Source organism: Lepidochelys olivacea (assembly GCF_965140295.1).
Source record: "Lepidochelys olivacea isolate rLepOli2 genome assembly, chromosome: 9".
NCBI classification, from domain to species: domain Eukaryota; kingdom Metazoa; phylum Chordata; order Testudines; family Cheloniidae; genus Lepidochelys; species Lepidochelys olivacea.
In genome coordinates, this window is record NC_140419.1 from 30,118,914 (window position 1) to 30,137,512 (window position 18,599).

The following is an 18,599-nucleotide window of genomic DNA, read 5'->3' on the forward strand; positions in this document are numbered from 1 at the left end:
ATATAGTTTTCTAATCTAAATGCCAGGTCAATAGACTATATCTTCAGAAAATATATTTACACTTGTTTGCCCTTCTCATCCATCACATGCCAGTAAAATCGCAGATGTCTACTGTTTAAACAAGGAAAACCTGACTACACAATACTGTTTGTAAGAGGTTTGTCTATTCTTAGCTTTTCTCCCCTTCCCTCTCCTAGCTAGAAGGAATGTTTTAGATTATTTCCCCCACTCTATATTGCTGAAATGACAAAATCCCATACGCACGCTGCTGCTTTGCTTCTGGCTCATGGATATATTCCACACAGGACATTCTCTCCTATCCCTTGACTGCAATTCAGCCCTTCATAGAAATATATATATGTAACCTGGAAAGGACATGAACCATTCAACAACAAAATCTCTTCCTCTTTTTATTAATATAGGGTCTGAGAAAGAAAACCTTTAGATCCTCATTTTACTGTGTGAGATTCTGACTTTGGTGCAAAGACACTAAGCTTGTCAAGGCTAGCCTTCTGCTTTGTTAGCATTTAAAACGTGCCATACTTCTTCCTCTACTCAAAGTGGAAGATCAAAGGTTTATTTATACAGCACAATTAACAAATTATTCAAGCTACCTGCTGTTGCATTAATTTTAAACATCATAGAAAGAAAGAAAATGGGGAAAGTGATAAACTGAAGCTCAGTAGACAAGTCTTTCCATTTGGCAATAACAGCTCTTTCTACCAAATGGCTATTAAAATCTAGACAATTTGATTGCAGTGGAAGGGGAGGGACAAAAAAAGATACCTCAAGGGGTAGAGAGAAAAGGGGTCTGTCCCTTGTCTCTCCCCACAATATATTTGTACCTTGTTTAGCTCAAGCAAGAGTCTGACAGGGTGCTATCAGCAGCACCCTGATCACTGATATTGCTGCAGCCTGGGGAAGACTGCTGGCTCAGCTGAGGGCAATTATACACTTTCTGTTGGGGGATTGTGAGCATGGGGTGACAATCCCTGGGCTAATGAGATAATTGGGAGAATATCAGGGGAGGAAACAAGGAAGCAAGGGCAGCTCAGAGGGTGAGCCTGTGCTGAGGAGAGAGAGCTGTGGGGAAGCCTACCCTTGCTGTAAACCTGCATTGCACAGTATTAGTGCATAAGAGAAGAATCAATACACACCTTGGTGAAAGATAAATAGCCTGGTGTGTGGTTGTGATACCACCTGACTAGGCAGCGTGGTTCACTGGGTTACAACGGAGCTGCCCTGTGACAAGGAAAGACCTGTGCTTTTACTGCTATAGATACCACTGTTGATATGTATGCTGCCACAGTACATTAGCCAAGTATAAAAGAAGGTTCATGAAACATTTATAATATAAACAAATAATTGTTTTTAGATAAGTCACTCAAAAAAGTGCTCTGGAAATGAAAGACCTTCTCATCCTTAACTATAGCGGTTTGACATCAATATGAAATGTTTCTCATATCAAAAAAGCCACTCTGTAAAACAGTCATGTTAGAAATTACTAAATTAAGCAATACTTAGAGATGACAACAGTTTGTAAGAACTTGTTCTTACAAATTGTATCGTATTCCAACTACAGCATCACTCTGCAAATAAGATTATGCAACACTTTTACGAGAATAACTGTGCTGACACCTCTGCTATGCTTTTAATTATGCCCAATGAGAATCAGATGTTTTCAGAATCCTGAGCAGTCTCAATCTGAGGTGCCAGCTCATAAAAATGCTTGAGCCTTCTCCCAAAGAAGGCCGATTTACGACCTAGTAAATATTATATGATATCAGAAGTTATAGTTTAAAAAAGGTGGAGCTTTTTTTATATATTTTTTTCCTGGACTAACACTCCATTGTGCATCAATATCCTGTTTAATGGCTACATCTGCCATTTATCTTTAGCTGTATTTTTCAAGGTGAAGAAGTTTGCTGTACAGTGAGTGTATCTACAAGGAGATCTGTTCAAAACCTTGCTGTTCTCCAAGATTAGGTTGGACTTTGTAACTGTACAATATACCTCTGAAAAATGATTTTTGTCTCTTTGTATTTGATATTTCATGGCTCAAGTTCACCACCATCCATCCATCCATCAAATAGGAATCTGACTTTCAGAAAGCTTTTTACTTCTGTTTTGATTACGATTGCTATTTCCTTCAGCTGTACTTTTCCCCTTCTGAAATGATGCCTCATGGAATTGCTGCTTGCTGGATCACCTGGAGCCCCTGGCTGTATTTTACTGCCTCTACCAATGTATATGGTTCAGATTAAGGTTAACTCATGCTCTCTGCAGCAGTCAGTGTCTCAATCTGTTAATTTTATTATTCCATATGCTTTTCTGTCTGTTCATTAATGAGTCAAAATGACCCAAATTCACATCTTTGAGCATTTCCAGTCACATATATTTGCCCTTTTATTACAAATAACAAAAATCTCTCAAAAGCAATATTTTTCTAGAGATATAGTAAATCTCAATGGTTTCCATAGTCCTTGCAAAATCATATCACCTTCCTCCTCCTCTGTACAAGCATTGTGTACTTGCACTACTAATGGAAGTGACCCGTGAAGAAAGTCATTGACAGTATTTTAGGTGCTTTCTCTGAAGCCTTTCTAGCAATGAGAACAGTTACCAACTTGTTGCTTAAACAGATGAAGTGAGCTGTAGCTCACGAAAGCTCATGCTCAAATAAATTGGTTAGTCTCTAAGGTGCCACAAGTACTTCTTTTCTTTTTGCAAATACAGACTAACACAGCTGTCACTCTGAAACCTGTAATTATCCAATATATTACAGTACCTTTTTTAGAGTTTGTGTTGCTGTCCATCACCATAGTATGCGAGCACATGCCACCCCAAATTCATAGCAATAACAAAATCTCTAGAGGACTTCCTGGATTCACTGGCTCTTTTAAAGATCATAATCAGGACTGCAATCCCAGGGTGTTAGGTGTTGTACAAACAAAAAGCGGTAGAATGAGAGAGGGAGAGAGTCTTTCCCCCAAGGGCTTACAATTTGAGGCCTGGGCAAATGGTTCGGAAGGGGGTAGGACTGAGGAGCCCACAGTGGCTGTCCTGTGGGGCAGGCTCTTGGGGGTCAAGACGGGTGGGAGGCCAGGGGCAGGCAATCCAAGGAGACTGGCTTATACTGGGCCTTCAAGGTCCGAGGTCACACAGGCCACAAAAGCACGTATTAACATATATTTGCATACCTCTGGGGCAGCTGCAGTGGAGCTGGCTGCTTTATAATAATTAGGCATGCTCGGCAGGTGTCCCCGGCGCATAGACCCCCCCCCCCCATTCCCTCATCTCTCTCGGGGCAGAGCCCTGCCCCACGTTTCCCTCTCCGCTTCACCGGCCCCTCTCCCGTCCCCTGCCCACTAGGCGCAGGAGGGGGCGGGTCTCAGCGGCCGCTCTCCGCTTCCTCCCAGACCAGCCCGTCGCGGGGCGGTGGAGCCAGAAGGGAGACGGACAGCGGGGTGCCCGCGCTGCGCTGCTCCACGGACCTGGACCCGGACCCGGACCCGGACCTGAAGGTGAGGGGGTGACAGGGGAGCCGACTGCCCTGCCCCGCCCCGCCCCCGGCGTTGCCAGAGGGGATTTTCCCGCCCTCCGGGGCAAATGGGGGGAGCTGCCCCCCATGGTGCTCGGGGCGGGGTCCTGCTCGCCCCAGGGGCGGCTGCAGGGGGCCGGTGCCCCATGCGGGTGATGGCGATGGCGCGGCTTGCCCCCTCCCCAGCAATTGACAGCTTTCACTTTCGTTTCTTCTGCGCCTGAAAGGGATGCGGGTGACGGCGCCAGCGACCCTTGTCGTCTCTGTAGATCCAGCTTCCGGACCCGGCTTGTCCGTAGACTGAGGTCTGTATGTCTGCTTCCCCCCTCTGAGTGGATGGGTACTGCTTCTCTGAGCAAAATGGAACCCTGGAGAGAAAGAGAGAGCGATGCATTGCCACAAACCCCCTCCTTCAGTAACAGAGTTTTTCTCGAAGGAGTCTAGTTAGTGACTAGATGCTTGTGGGACTCCTTTTCTTCCATACACACTGTTAGAGGGTTTCAGAGTAACAACCGTGTTAGTCTGTATTCGCAAAAAGAAAAGGAGTACTTGTGGCACCTTAGAGACTAACCAATTTATTAGAGCATAAGCTTTCGTGAGCTACAGCTCACTTCGTCAGATGCATATCGTGGAAACTGCAGCAGGCTTTATATATACACAGAGAATATGAAACAATACCTCCTCCCACCCCACTGTCCTGCTGGTAATAGCTTATCTAAAGTGATCATCAGGTCCCACTTCCCTGGTTCTTGTCACGCAGACAATAAGCAGCAAGAGACCAGAAGTCCGAAGCACAGACAATGCCATGTTTATTGGGGTTAGTTTCCAAGCAAGTGTATTCTGAAGCCCTTCAAACCAGTCGGGCTTATCTCTATATTCTGATAGTCTGTTCCCCAGTGTCCCCCTTCCCAGCTCTGACGCAGCAGAGCATTTACCTAGTGTCCCCTTAGCAAACATGATTCCAACTTCCCTTCCCCCCACTTCCTGTTTGACCCCAGTTTATGTAGCAATAGTCTCAGCTATACCTTAACCAGTCGTTTTAATGAAATGTAACTAACCAGTCCTAACATATTGTAACATAATTCGCTAACCAGTTATATCCCACTACCTTAATTAACTTGCACCTAGCAAAATTCATTATACAGCAGACAGAAACAATTAGAGAACCAGACAGATTTACAATAGAAAGTTGAGGCCGTAAAGAGAAAACAGTACAGAAATGAGGGTTTCACAACCAACCAATGATAAATGATTTCTTGCCAGACAGGATGCCATCAAACTAAGTTTTCTCTTACCATCTTTATCTGGTGGTGATAGGCACTATCGGGACAGGATTGTATTTCTAACAGCCCAATACCACCTTATTTCAATGTGACTGGTTTAGAATGTGAGGATGTGACTTTAGGCTTGATCTGTTTGCTTTGCCAGAAAGAAGACTGAGAGGTGAGTCATAATAAGTACGTTAACTAGGGAAAATAGCAGGTACTACAGGGCTCTTTCATTTAGTAAAGAAAGGCATAAATGGAAGCAATCTCTGGATGTTAACAACAAAAACTTCAAATTAAAAATGAGGCACATATTTTTAACATTGAGAGAAATTAACTGTTGGAACAAACTACCAAGGAAAGCAGTGGAGTCTCCCCCTCTTGAGGTCTTCAGGATGCTTATCTGAAAGATAGGTTTCAGAGTGGTAGCCGTGTTAGTCTGTATCAGCAAAAAGATCGATGAGTACTTGTGGCATCTCTGAGACTAACAAATTTATTTGAGCGTAAGCTTTCGTGGGCTAAAGCCCACTTCATCAGATGCATGCAGTGGAAAATACAGTAGGAAGATATATATATACAGAGAATATGAAAAAATGTGGGTTGCCATACCAACTCAAACGAGAATAATCGATTAAGGTGGGCTAGTAACAGCAGGAGAAAAAAAACATTTGTAGTCATAATCAGGATGGCCCATTTCATACTGTTGACAAGAAGATGTGAGTAACAGTAGGGGGGAAATTAGCACAGGGAAATAGTTTTTAGTTTGTGTAAAGACTTATCCACTCCCAGTCTTTATTCAAGTCTAATTTAATGGTGTCCAGTTTGCAAATTAATTCCAGTTCTGCAGTTTCTCATTGGAGTCTGTTTTTGAAGGTTTTTTTGAAGAATTGCGACTTTTAGGTCTGTAATTGAGCGTCCAGGGAGGCTGAAGTGTTCTCCGACTGGTTTTTGAATGTTATAATTCTTGACGTCTGATTTGTGTCCATTTATTCTTTTGCGTAGAGACTGTCTGGTTTGGCCAATGTACATGGCAGAGGGACATTGCTGGCACATGCTGGCATATATCCCATTGGTAGATGTGCAAGTGAATGAGCCTCTGATAGTGTGGCTGATGTGATTAAGTCCTATGATGGTGTCCCTTGAATAGATATGTGGACACAGTTGGCAACGGGCTTTGTTGCAAGGATAGGTTCCTGGGTTAGTGGTGTGTGGTTGCTGGTGAGTGTTTGCTTCAGGTTGGGGGGTTGTCTGTAAGCAAGGACTTGCCTGTCTCCCAAGATCTGTGAGAGTGAGGGATCGTCCTTCAGAATAGGTTGTAGATCCTTGATGAAGCGCTGGAGAGGTTTTAGTTGGGGGCTGAAGGCGACAGCTAGTGGCGTTCTGTTACTTTCTTTGTTGGGCCTTATTAACAAGGTTATTTTAGGGGTGGGGGGTCACAGTATTGCCACCCTTACTTTTGCGCTACCTTCAGAGCCGGGGGGGGGCTGGAGAGCGGCGGTTGTTGGCCAGGTGCCCAGCTCTGAAGGCAGTGCCCCGCCAGCAGCAGTGCAGAAGTAAGGGTGGCAATGCTGTACCATGCCATCTTTCTGTGCTGTTGCTCGCAGCAGCTCTGCCTTCAGAGTTGGGATCCCAGCCAGCTGACACCACGCTCCAGCTGCCCTGCTCTGAAGGCAGGGCCACCAGCAGCAGCAGTGCAGAAGTAAGGGTAGCAGTACCGCAACCCCTGCTACAATAACCTTGCAACCCCCTCCCACAACTCCATGTTCGGTCGGGACCCCTACAATTACAACACTGTGAAATTTCAGATTTAAATAGCTGAAATCATGACATTTACAATTTTTAAAATCCTATGACTGTGAAATTGACCAAAATGGACTGTGAATTTGGTAGGGCCCTAATTATAGGGATAACAGGAACATGCTGGAATAGCAGTCATGACTGGAGTATGAGATTGAAGGGCATGTGCTGTTCAGGAAAAGCAGAAATAAAGATAAAGGTAGTGGAATAGCATTGTATATTAATGATGAGGTAGACTGTAAAGGAATTAGAAGTGATGGAATGGATAAAACAGAGTCTGTCTGGGTCAAAATCACTTCGGGGAAGAAAGCTGCCAGAGTTTCCCCTAGGATAGTGCTTGGTGTACCTTATAGACCCCAGAATCTGATTTGGATATGCATGAAGACCTCTTTAATGTTTTTAATGAAATAAATACTACTGGGAATTGTGTGATTATGGGAGACTTTAACTTTCCAGATTTAGACTGGAGGACAAGTTCTGCTAATAACAGTAGGGCCCAGATTTTCCTGGATGAGATTGCTTCCAGATTTCTTCACCAACTAGTTGCTGAACGAACAAGAGGTGTTGCCATTGTTAGATTTGGTATTGGTGAGTAGTGAGGACCTCATAGAAGAAGTGGTTGTAGGAGAAAACCTTGGTCTGAGTGATTATGAGCTAATTTAGTTTAAAATAAATGGAAAGATAAACAAAAATAGACCTGCAACTAGGTCCTTGATTTCAAAAGGGCAAACTTTAAAAATTAAGGGAATTAGTTAAGGAAGTGGACTGGACTGAAAAACTCAAGAATCTGAATGTGGAGGAGGCTTGGAATCAACTTCAAGTTAAAGTTGAAGAAATTGTCCAAAGCCTGCATCCTAAGCAAGGGGGGGGAAATTGTAGGGAAAGGCTGCCGACCAAGATGGATGAGCAAGCATGTCAAACATATTATTAAGAGAAAGCAGAAAGTCTACAAGGAATGGAAGATGCGGTAGATCAGCAAGGAAAGCTACCTCTTGTAGGTCAGAAAGTGTAGGGGGAAAAAATGAGAACTGCCAAAAGCCAAGCAGAGTTGGACCTTGAAAAGGAGATTAAAACCAATAGTAAAGGGTTTTATAGTCCTATTCATTAAAAGAAAACAAGAAGTAGGACTGCTACACACTGAGGATGGGGTCAAGATTAAAGATAATCTAGGCATGGCCCAACACCTAAACAAATACTTTGCCTCAGTTTTCAATCAGGACAATGAGGAGCTTAGGTATAGTGGGAGGGTGGCTAATGGAAATGATAATATGGAAGCAGAGATTACCATATCCAAGGTGAAGGAGGACTTGTGTCACCTTAGAGACTAACAAATTTATTTGAGCATAAGCTTTCGTGAGCTACAGCTCACTTCAACGGATGCATTCAGTGGATTTTCCACTGAATGCATTTGATGAAGTGAGCTGTAGCTCACGAAAGCTTATGCTCAAATAAATTTGTTAGTCTCTAAGGTGACACAAGTCCTCCTTTTCTTTTTGCGGATACAGACTAATACGGCTGCTACTCTGAAACATATCCAAGGTGGAAATCAAACTCAACCAACTTAATGGCAGTAAAAGGGGAGGCCTGATAATCTCCATTCAAGAATATTAAAGGAACTGGCACATGAAATTGCAAACCAATAGCAAGGATTTTTAATGAATCTGTAAACTCGGGGGTTGTACCCTAAGAATGGAAAATTGCTAATATAGTACCTATTTTTAAGAGAGGAAAAAAAGTGATTTGGCAAACTACAGGCCTGTTAGTTTGACCTCAATTGTGTGAAAAATCTTGGAACAAATTTTGAAAGAAAAAGTAAGTAAGGACAGAGAGGTAAACAGAAATTGGGGTAAAATATAATATGGCTTTACAAAGGTAGATCATGTCAGACCAACCGATTTCCTTCTTTGAGAAGATAACTGATTTTTTTAGTCAAAAGAAATGCAGTAGATCTGATCTATCTGGATTTCAGTAAGGCATTTGACACAGTTCCAATGAGAAATTATTAGTTAAATTTGAGAAGATTGGGACTAATATGAGAATTGAAAGATAGATAAGTTAAAGGGGAGACTGTAGTGGGTCATATGGAAAGGTCAACTGTCAGACTGAAGGGAAATTACTAGTGGAGTTCCTTAGGGACCGGTCTTGGGACCTATCTTATTTAAGATTTTTATTAATGATCTTGATGCAAAAAGTGGGAGTGTGTTAATAAAATTTGCAGGTCACACAAAGTTGGGAGGTATTGCCAATACAGAGGAGGACTGGAATATCATAGAAGATTATCTGGATGACCTTGAAAACTGGAGTAATAGAAATGGGATGAAATTTAATAGTGCAAGGACACTGACTTAGGAACTAATCACAAGATTTTTTGCTATAAGATGGGGACTTATCTGTTAGAAGTGACAGAGAACGAAAAAGACTTTGGGTGTATTGGTTGATCACAGGATGACTATGAGCCACCAATGTGATGTGGTCGTGAAAAAGGCTAATGCAGTCCTGGGATGAATCAGGTGAGGTATTTCCAGTAGAGACTAGGAAGGGTTAGTACCATTATACAAGGCACTGGAGAGACCTCATCTGGAATACTGTATACAGTTTAAGAAAGATGAATTCAAACTGGAACAGGGGCAGAAAAGGGCTACTAGGAAGATCTGAGGAATGGAAAACCTACCTTATGAGAGGAGACTCAGAGTGTGGCTTGTTTAGCCTAACCAAAAGAAGGCTATGGGGAGATGTGATTGCTGTCTACAAATTCATCTGAGGGATAAATACCAGAGAGGGAGAGGAGTTATTTAAGTTAAGCACCAATGTGGACACAAGAACCAGTGGATGTAAACTGGCCATCAACAAGTTTAGGCTTGAAATTAGACGAAGGTTTCTAACCATCACAGGAGTAAAGTTCTGGAACAGCCTTCCAAGGGAAGCAGTGGGGGCAAAAAGCCTTATTTGTTTCAAGACTGAGCTTGATAAATTTATGGAGGGGATGATATGATGAGACTGCCTACAATGATATGTAGCCAGTATGCAACTGCTAATATCCAACATCTCCAACATCCAGTGATGGGACACTAGCTGAGGAGAGCTCTGAGGTACTACAGAGAGTTCTTTCCCATGTGTCTAGCTGCTGGGTCTTGCCCACAAGTTCAGGGTCTAACCGATTGCCATATTTAGGGTCCGGACGAAATTTTCCCATGGGTCAGATTGGCAGAGACCCTGAGGCTTTTTGCCTTCCTCTGCAGCATAGGGCACTGGTCACTTGCAGGCCTAAACTAGCATAAATGACGGATTTTTCTGTAATTTGACGTGTTTAAATCATGTGAGGCCTTCAGTAACTCAGTCAGAGGTTCTGGGTCTATTAGAGGAGTGGGTGGGTGAGGTTCTGTGGCCTGCAATGTATAGGAGGTCAGACTAGAAGATCATGATGGTCCCTTTCGTCCTTAAAGCCTATGGGTCTAAGTCATTAGGCTCAATGCAGGGATAACTGGGTGAAACTCTATAGCCTGTGTTATACAGGAGATCTGTCTAGATGATCTATTGGCCCCTTCTGGTCTTAAAACCTGCAAATTCCAAATTTGTTTATTTTCTTTATCTCTAAACCCCCATGTGTTTAATGTACTTCTTTAATCTGTTATCTATCTCTTCTATGGGACATTTTCAATTATTTACTCATCTTAAAGGTTGGAGATGTAAATTCTGTGAAGAAACATATCAAATGCATGCTCTGACCTGGAAGATGTCCCTAGGGTAAAATCTTGACTGTTGAATAACGGTGTCCCCTGAACTCTCTAGCCTGGGGTGCCTTTTGCAATGCTTTAGTGGTGAACAACAACCTCTCCCCGTTCTGCTCACATGCAGCCTGCAGCATGTAAATTCACTCCCAGCTAAATATATGAATGCTCTCCCAGCCACTCATGAACTACATATAGTGTGATACCTGCAAATTCTTAGTCCCAGCCTTGTTCCCCAGAAATGTGCATCTTGTACTGCTTAGTACACTCCTGGACAGTACAAGCTCATGGTACATCTGTAATTTCATCAAAGGAAATAAAATGTGCACCAGCCTTTCTATCTCAGATGGGGTTTCCCCACACACTTTAATCCAAACTCATACTAGTTAAGATTAAACAATAAGATAAGTTTATTAACTACAGAAGATAGATTTTAAGTGATTATAAGTATAGATGTATATAAGACAGGATTGGTTACAAAAGAAATAAAAAGATAAAAACAAAAGCTAATACTTAATGAAATTAAAAGCAAAATGTCTTTCTCAACATAACCTCGCAGTGCAGACTGGGTCTTCTTCAAGCCTGGAACCACTCCAACCTTTGTTCAGTTCTTTTAAAGTTGTTGATGTCATAAGCAGAGAGATGGGTGGTCATGGTCACTCATTCTCATACCTTCTCCCCTCTTGGAGGATTACCCCCCGTTGGGGTGTAGACAACATGTAGTCCCTCGTAGATGTGGGGGTTGAAATGTTCCTGTGATGCAATGTAAATTTCTTGTTTACACCTTCCTGGCCCATTAGTACCTTGCTGGCGTGCTAGTGTATCTTTGTCGTTGAGAAACTGGTTTGTGGGTGTGACCCAGAACTACAGCATATTTTAGTAACAATCATATAGTAAAATCTCACAATTTTACATGCAGTGGTGTTACACACATTTCAACAAGATGATAATATTCAGCAGATTATGAGTTTTCAAATGCTTCTTCAGAAAATATACTTTGTACAACATATATCATAACCATATGAAAGTGAGGAATATGGGGTACAGTGTATCACATGGGATACAAAGTGTCACAATATATATTTACAAAAAATCTGGTCTTAGTTTTACTCTGTAAAGCTGAGACAGGAAGGGTGAGGTAATATCTGTTATTGGACCATATTACTCCACCCACCTTGTTGCCCTAAAATCCTGGGACCAGCATGGCTACAGCTACACTGTAAAGCTGGGCAGTTTGGCATTTCAGCTTTCTCTCGTCACAGGTTTCTATGCAGAGACATTGATGGAGTGATAAGATATTTCCTTTGGATGTTTCACTCTTTTGAGGGTATCTAGATTTTTTTTTAATAGTTGTTCACTTGCTTGTGGAGGGACCAGAGGTTTTTGAGGTGCCCCTTTTGATTATTTAATTATTATGCTTTTGATTTTCATGTTAATTTAGTCCTCCTGAAATGTGCTGGCTTGTCAGCAATAGAGGCTGAAGGTTAGGATTTATATAAACAATCTAACATGGGGGTTTTCAAACTGGGGGTCGTGTCCCCTCAGGGAGTCACAAGGTTACTACTTGTGGGGTCACGAGCTGTCAGCCTCCACCCCAAACCCTGCTTCCCCTCCAGCATTTATAATAGTGTTATAAATTAAAAACACATTTTTTCATATTTAAGGGGGGGTTGTACTCATAGGCTTGCTGTGTGAAAGGGGTCACCAATACAAAAGTTTGAGAACCACTGATCTAACATAATGTGTGTGGAAAAAGAAACAAAAGTCACTCCCAGATATCTAAGATAAAGTTCCTTTTGGATCCCCCAGAGCAGCTTGTCTTTGTAAGTCTGCTTTCTACACTGTAAACTCTCCAAGGAATGGTCTACTTTAATGCCTGCTTCTTCCATGAGGCTGAGCATAGTGTTACTACTTTTGTGGCCCTAAGCAAATATGTTCATGTCAGTATTTTCTGTGACATAACCAGAAAGAGATAAAGCTGCTTAGACCTCATCATGAAGAGAGATGACAGTTGCCTTAAATTATATTCAAAACAAAATAGAAAAATCCATGGGCAGTGGGTGAACCACGGGCTCAGGGAGGCTAGCCCCTGACCCAGTCCACTCCTTCTGCCTGAGGCTTCCCCCACCCAAACCCAGACCACCCCCCCCCCGGAGCACTGGGCGGGCATGCGCCCCCTTCCCAGTCCCAGAGCGCTGGTCGGGCGCACATCCCCTAGCCTTGGAGCACCAGGCGTGCAGCCATGCCCCAGCCCCAGAGTGGCAGGCGGCGCACAGCTCCCCACCCACCCACCCCCTGCCCTGGAGCACTGGGCAGTACGGTCCCAGTGCCGGGCGTCCCCCCCAGCACTGGGCAGCCCCAGCTACCCCAAGTCCCAGCCGCACTAGACCCAGCCCCAGCAGGCTTCCCTTCCTGGAAGAGGAGTAGCCTGCCTGGTGGGCAGGGACCTGGGGCCAACTAGCAGCAAGAGGGGAGGGAGCCTCTGGATGGAGCATGGGTGGGGCCACATAGGGCTGTTTGGGGAGGCACAGCCTTCCCCTGCCTATTAGACACTCTGCCCATGGAAAAATCCTGTAGTGCACCTGACTGCATACATCTAGGGTTAGATTCTGATCCTATGTTTGCTATTGTCAACCTAGAGAGTGCATCTCCTGACTTAAACCAGGATAACTGAAATCAGAATCTGTCTACATAATAATCATAAAACAATGGTCTGAGGAAACATATATGAAAATGTTTTGCTGAAAGTTTTTTTTTTCCCCAAGTGCAGTTCATGAGTAGGAAATGGGGAAAAGAATGTGGGGGTGTTATTTCCCTGTTTAATAAATTTCATAATACACTAAAAATACCACCATCCCATTCTTCTGATTTCTCTTAAAGCAGTTGTTTCCTCCACTGTTCTTACAAATGTTTTGAATGTCTCCGAGGCATTTGGGCTAATCTGTCTATTGGACATATAGTTAAGTACTGGAAGTGTGGATCTCTCCAATGGTAGCAGAACAATATTGGTACTAATTGATACTGCCCGTTACATCAATAATGTTTCTGCTTGAGTAAGACAATGGAACTAAACAGGTGCCTTGAGGTTTTAATTTGCAATGGGAAGCAGAAGGGCATGTTGTTCTGCCAGTTCAGCTTGTTAGGCAGGACTTGATTAGAGCCACTCTGTTTCTTAGCAACGGCCCTCCCTAGCTACAAACACACTTTAAGGGAGAGGAGGAGATTTGCTAATACCTTTCTGACAAGCTGGATAATGGTAGAAAGCAGAAATTCACAGCTGGAGGCTAACCAGTGAACTTTATTGGACAGTGGGATTTAAATACTTGTGCATCAGACTTATCTTTTTTAATTTTGAATGATGAGCACACATGAGCCTGAACTAAGAAGATTCGTATCTTTGGACAGAAGAGGGGTCATATCCTAGGTTACTGGCTTCATATTTATCTGTGTCATTCATGTTACAATATTTACTGCACTTCAAATATTTTTTTTTTCAAATATGTATACTAATCTCTCATTCAATATCTAGAAAATTGTATCAGTCCTCTTAGTTGACTCAAAGCAGTATGTTAAGATTCAAAGAAAATGGGATAGTTATTTATGATTAACTCACCTGTTCCAGATTAGTGTTTGCAGGTTCCTTAATAAACTGGTAGTGGCAAAATAAAATCCAAAATTTGACATGTTTAGTAGCCATGAATTGACATCCTCTAGTCACAAAACAGTTACATCTCTGGAAGTGAACAGCTGTAGATGGAGGCCCTGGATATGGAGAGGGAGATGATATTTCAGGCAGCTAGGGCCGATCCTATGGAGAGATTTGAATATTAAGATGATGGGGAGGACTCTGTTTTGTTGGGAGCCAGTGTAGGAAATAGAGTACCAGGGTTATGTGTTCATGATGACCTGTTTTTTGGGGTTTTTTTTTTTTTTTTTTTTAAGGAAATGGTCTGTTGCACTTTGTACCCGTTAAAGCTTTTTGAATACTCTTATTTGGTTGGTTGTTTTATTAAAGTTATATGGCTTCATTCCCAGATTGAATTACAACGTTCAGCCAGGAGGCCACAAAAGTATAGGGTTCTATAGCCAGATTTGTCTGTGATAGGATTGGATGTAGTCTTCTAGGCAGCCTCAGGTGGAAGTTGGCGTTTTTCTCAGTCATGGTGCATAGCCACCCAGTGGAATCCACAAATCCTGAGTTAGGCATCTAGCTCCCTATACAATGAATGGGGAGAGATAGACATCTAAGAATAAAAGCCACCTAAGCTTGCCAATAGTGGATGCTGACTGGAGGGGTATCACCTAAGTCCCACTCCTCTCCCAGAGTTAGGTACCGAAGTCTAGGTTGAAGGGAGGCATCCTGTCTCTGCTTGGGGTCCACATTCAGGAACCCTCTCCTGAAGTCAGGCACCTAAACGGTTTTCTCACAAGAACAGTGGTGACATGTGCCTAACACTACGCAAAATGGCATCTTTCTAGCAACACTGTCTTTTTTGCCTGGGTTCAGTTTTGTCCAGGTGCAGACTGTCTAGAGATATTTAATTTTTGTAGGAGAAGAAACAAATGAGCTGTAAAATTTTCTCAAGATGTATGTGTAGTTCTAAGTTACTACATGGATCTATATCATCTGCTTAAATCGATGGTTCAACGCTAACAGGAACAATAGTATTGTCATTGAAGGAAGTGGTAGTGTGGTTAACTACAAAGACCAGAGGGACTTCTGAAAGGGGGGGAAAGGGGGATCATCTAATTTATTCATCTGGTGCTTGTTGTCACCAGGACTATGGGAAATCTCACTGAGTAGCACTCTGCTTGCTCTGAATCTCTGCCTTCCATGTTGCCTAGTCCTTTACACCTGTGCAAAGTGATAGCACTTTTACGCTTGTTTTATACAAGTGTCAAAGACTACATGCTGTGCAAGGCAGTGGGGACTGAAGCCCTCTGCTTGGATTCCAGCTCACACAATAGCACTTGGTGCTTTGTCTGAATGAATGGGTACTGCTTCTCTGAGCAAAATGGAACCCTGGAGAGAAAGAGAGAGCGATGCATTGCCACAAATCCCCTCCTTCAGTAACAGAGTTTTTCTCGAAGGAGTCTAGTTAGTGACTAGATGCTTTTGGGACTCCTTTTCTTCCATACACATTGTTAGAGGGATTTCCCTTCACCCTCCCACTTCCCTGGTTCTTGTCACGCAGACAGTAAGCAGCAAGAGACCAGAAGTCCGAAGCGCAGACAATGCCATGTTTATTGGGGTTAGTTTCCAAGCAAGCGTATTCCAAAGCCCTTCAAACCAGTCGGGCTTATCTCTATATTCTGATAGTCTGTTCCCCAGTGTCCCCCTTCCCAGCTCTGATGCCGCAGCACATTTACCCAGTGTCCCCTTAGCAAACATGATTCCAACTTGCCTTCCCCCCCACTTCCTGTTTGACCCCAGTTTATACAGTAATAGTCTCAGCTATACCTTAACCAATCGTTTTATTGAAATGTAACTAACCAATCCTAACATATTGTAACGTAATTCGCTAACCAGTTATATCCCACTACCTTAATTAACTTGCACCTAGCAAAATTCATTATACAGCAGACAGAAACAATTAGAGAACCAGACAGATTTACAATGGAAAAGTTGAGGCCGTAAAGAGAAAACAGTACAGAAATGAGGGTTTCACAACCAACCAATGATAAATGATTTCTTGCCAGACAGGATGCCATCAAACTAAGTTTTCTCTTTCCATCTTTATCTGGTGGTGATAGGCACTATCAGGACAGGATTGTATTCTAACAGCCCAATACCACCTTATTTCAATGTGACTGGTTTAGAATGTGAGGATGTGACTTTAGGCTTCCCAGCTTATGGCTACCCCTGCTGCTTAACCAAAAGGCTTAGCCTAAGAAGAAGGCCTTGGACTATCCTAGTGAGAGAAGGCCCATACACAGGTGGACTGTGATTTTGATTCTTTGTTTTTATACCCCCCGTGTAACAGGGTTCTCAACCCACTCCTCTTCCGGGAGCCCGCTGCCTGCTCCCAGTAAGGCTCAGAGAGGCTTCAGGATTGTGCAACACCCATGCCTTTATTTACTTAAAGTTATCCCATCACCAGTGTCTATCTAGGAGACCTCCAGTTCTCTCCCTGACTGACCTCTCCCTGGCTCCCTCCCAGCCTTTATAGCCCTTGACTTGTCTGGCCAGCAGGTGTTGCCAATCCTCAGGCTGGCATCAGGCCTTTTCCATCAGCCCCAATCGGCTTCCCCTGATTGGAGCTTACTGGGCAGGGGCTAATTAGGTGCTTTTGCACCAGCACCCTGCTACACACCTCCCCCCCTTAAGCCGACGCCAGGCCTGATCTTCCTTGGTGCCGCTTTTCTCGGCCTGGGGTTTTACTCTGGGGGCGGCCTCCCTGCCCAGCGGGGTGGTCCCTGGGCTCAACCCTGTAGGGTTTTGGCATGCCCCACCCACAAAAGGTGCATTGGGTAGGGGGTGGGCCACCCCACAAGTCCACCTCCACCCAGAGGTTGTCACACCAGTCGCACCCTTGAGCAGGTCGCCCTAGATGTTCTCTTTCCTTCCCTGGTGGGGGAGACGGCTCGGCGTCAACTGCCCTGAGGCTGCTCCGTGTCTCTGGTTTGGGCCCTCTGCCTCTTGGAGTTTGGGCCTCTCCCTTTTGGGTTTCTACATTCTGATCTTTCTTTAGCTTCTCTGCCTCTATCACAGAGATTCCTTCCCCTGGGTGGTCCCGTTCTGGAACACTTGTTCCTTCATCAGTCCCTCTTGTAGGGTCCCTATCCTGGCTGTGTTGTCTAGCGTTTGTATCTTTCTCCCCTTGAGGTTGTGGGGACTCCCTCTTCTCAGGGTCTCAGGCCTTGCCCCCACCCTCCAGGGTCCTCCCTCTTGCTTTCTCTGTTGGTCTCTTCCCCATACCCTCTCTCCCTTTTTAGGAAGGGTTCCAGTCCAACCCGAGGACCACGGGGTAGGGCAACCCCTTTATTACCCCCACCCGCTTCCAGGCAAACCTTCCCTGCACCTCCAGGGATACCTGGGCCACAGGACAATACTCCCCATCCCCGTGGATGTGTTCCACCAGCATCCTTTCTCCAGGGATAAGCCAATGCGGCTTTACCAAGCGCTGCTGTATGAGGGAGCGGGCTGAGGCTGTATCTAGACTAGACCTCTCTGGGACTTTCTCCCCACCCACACGGGGATAGTGGCTATTCCACGCCACTTCTTCAGCCCCCCAACCTTGGTCCAACCACAGAATTCAGCAACCCCACAGTCCATCACTGGGCAGTCATGGCTCTTATGCCCCAGCTGTCCACAGCACCAGCATAAAATCCGTCCCGGATGGCTAGGGGTTCCCTTGTGCTCCTCCCGTTGCTTGTCTGCCAGCTTCCCAGCAGGGTGCTCATGGTGTTTCTTGCCTCCCTCTGTATCTCACAGGGTCCAGTGCTCCCTCACGGGGAAGTCTGCCTCTGCATATTCCTCTGTCCTTTTGGCAGCGGCTTTTATAGTGCCAGGCTGATGTCGCCACACCCAGACCCGCATGGTATCGGGGAGGCACTGCACAAACTGTTTGAGGATCCCCTGATCCATAATCTGCCCCACTGTTTGGGCATTGGGCCTCAACCACCACGTCGCCCAGTCCGTCAATCTCTGGACGAAGGCCTGGGGCTGCACACCCCCTGCCCACTGGGCTGCCCGAAACTTTTGCCGGTATTTCCCTGATGAAAGCCCCAGGCAGTCCAAGATGGCTGCCTTCACTGTGTCATAGTCCCTAGCCTGGGCATCCGTCAGGGCCATGTATGCCACTTACACCTCCCCAGCAAGATATGGGGCTAGCTGCAGAGCCCAAGTTACCTGGTCCCATCCCATGCCCAGGGCCACCCACTCAAAGGTACCCAAAAAGGCATCAGGGTCATCCATCGGGGCCATCTTACAGAGACTAAGGCCCAGGGGCCAGGTGCTATCTCTCCCCGCAGGACTTACCAGCCTCTGCAGGAGCTGCTGCTGCACTGTCTCCTGATCTTTGATAAAGTCCTGCAAAGTCCATTGTTGCTTGGCCTGCCAAGCTAGTAAAGCTTGCCTCTCCAGCTGGTGGGACTGCTGAAAGGCCTGCAGTGTCTTTTGTGTCTCCCTGTGTTGCTCCATGAGCCACTGCAGAGTGCCCTCCATCTCTGGGTCGCCAAACTGTGTCACTGGCAATGTATCCCGGACAAGCCCCCACATGTAACAGGGTTCACAACCCACCCCTCTTCCAGGGGCCCGCTTGCTGC

At 44.7% G+C, this 18,599-nt stretch overlaps 1 protein-coding gene across 2 annotated transcripts in view; it reads left to right on the forward strand.

The window, feature by feature from the left end:
- Positions 1 to 3,420: 3,420 nt before the first annotated feature.
- LOC311526053 (phospholipid scramblase 1-like) overlaps positions 3,421 to 18,599 on the forward strand; it is a 51,121-nt gene continuing 35,942 nt past the window's right edge. The window contains exons 1-2 of one of the 2 annotated variants that reach the window (XM_084638699.1): positions 3,428 to 3,524; positions 3,769 to 3,846. The gene's annotated coding sequence lies outside the window, so the exon portion shown is untranslated. Of the gene's footprint in view, positions 3,525 to 3,768; positions 3,847 to 18,599 lie in introns of both variants that reach the window. The other variant, XM_084638698.1, reaches the window with a different exon arrangement.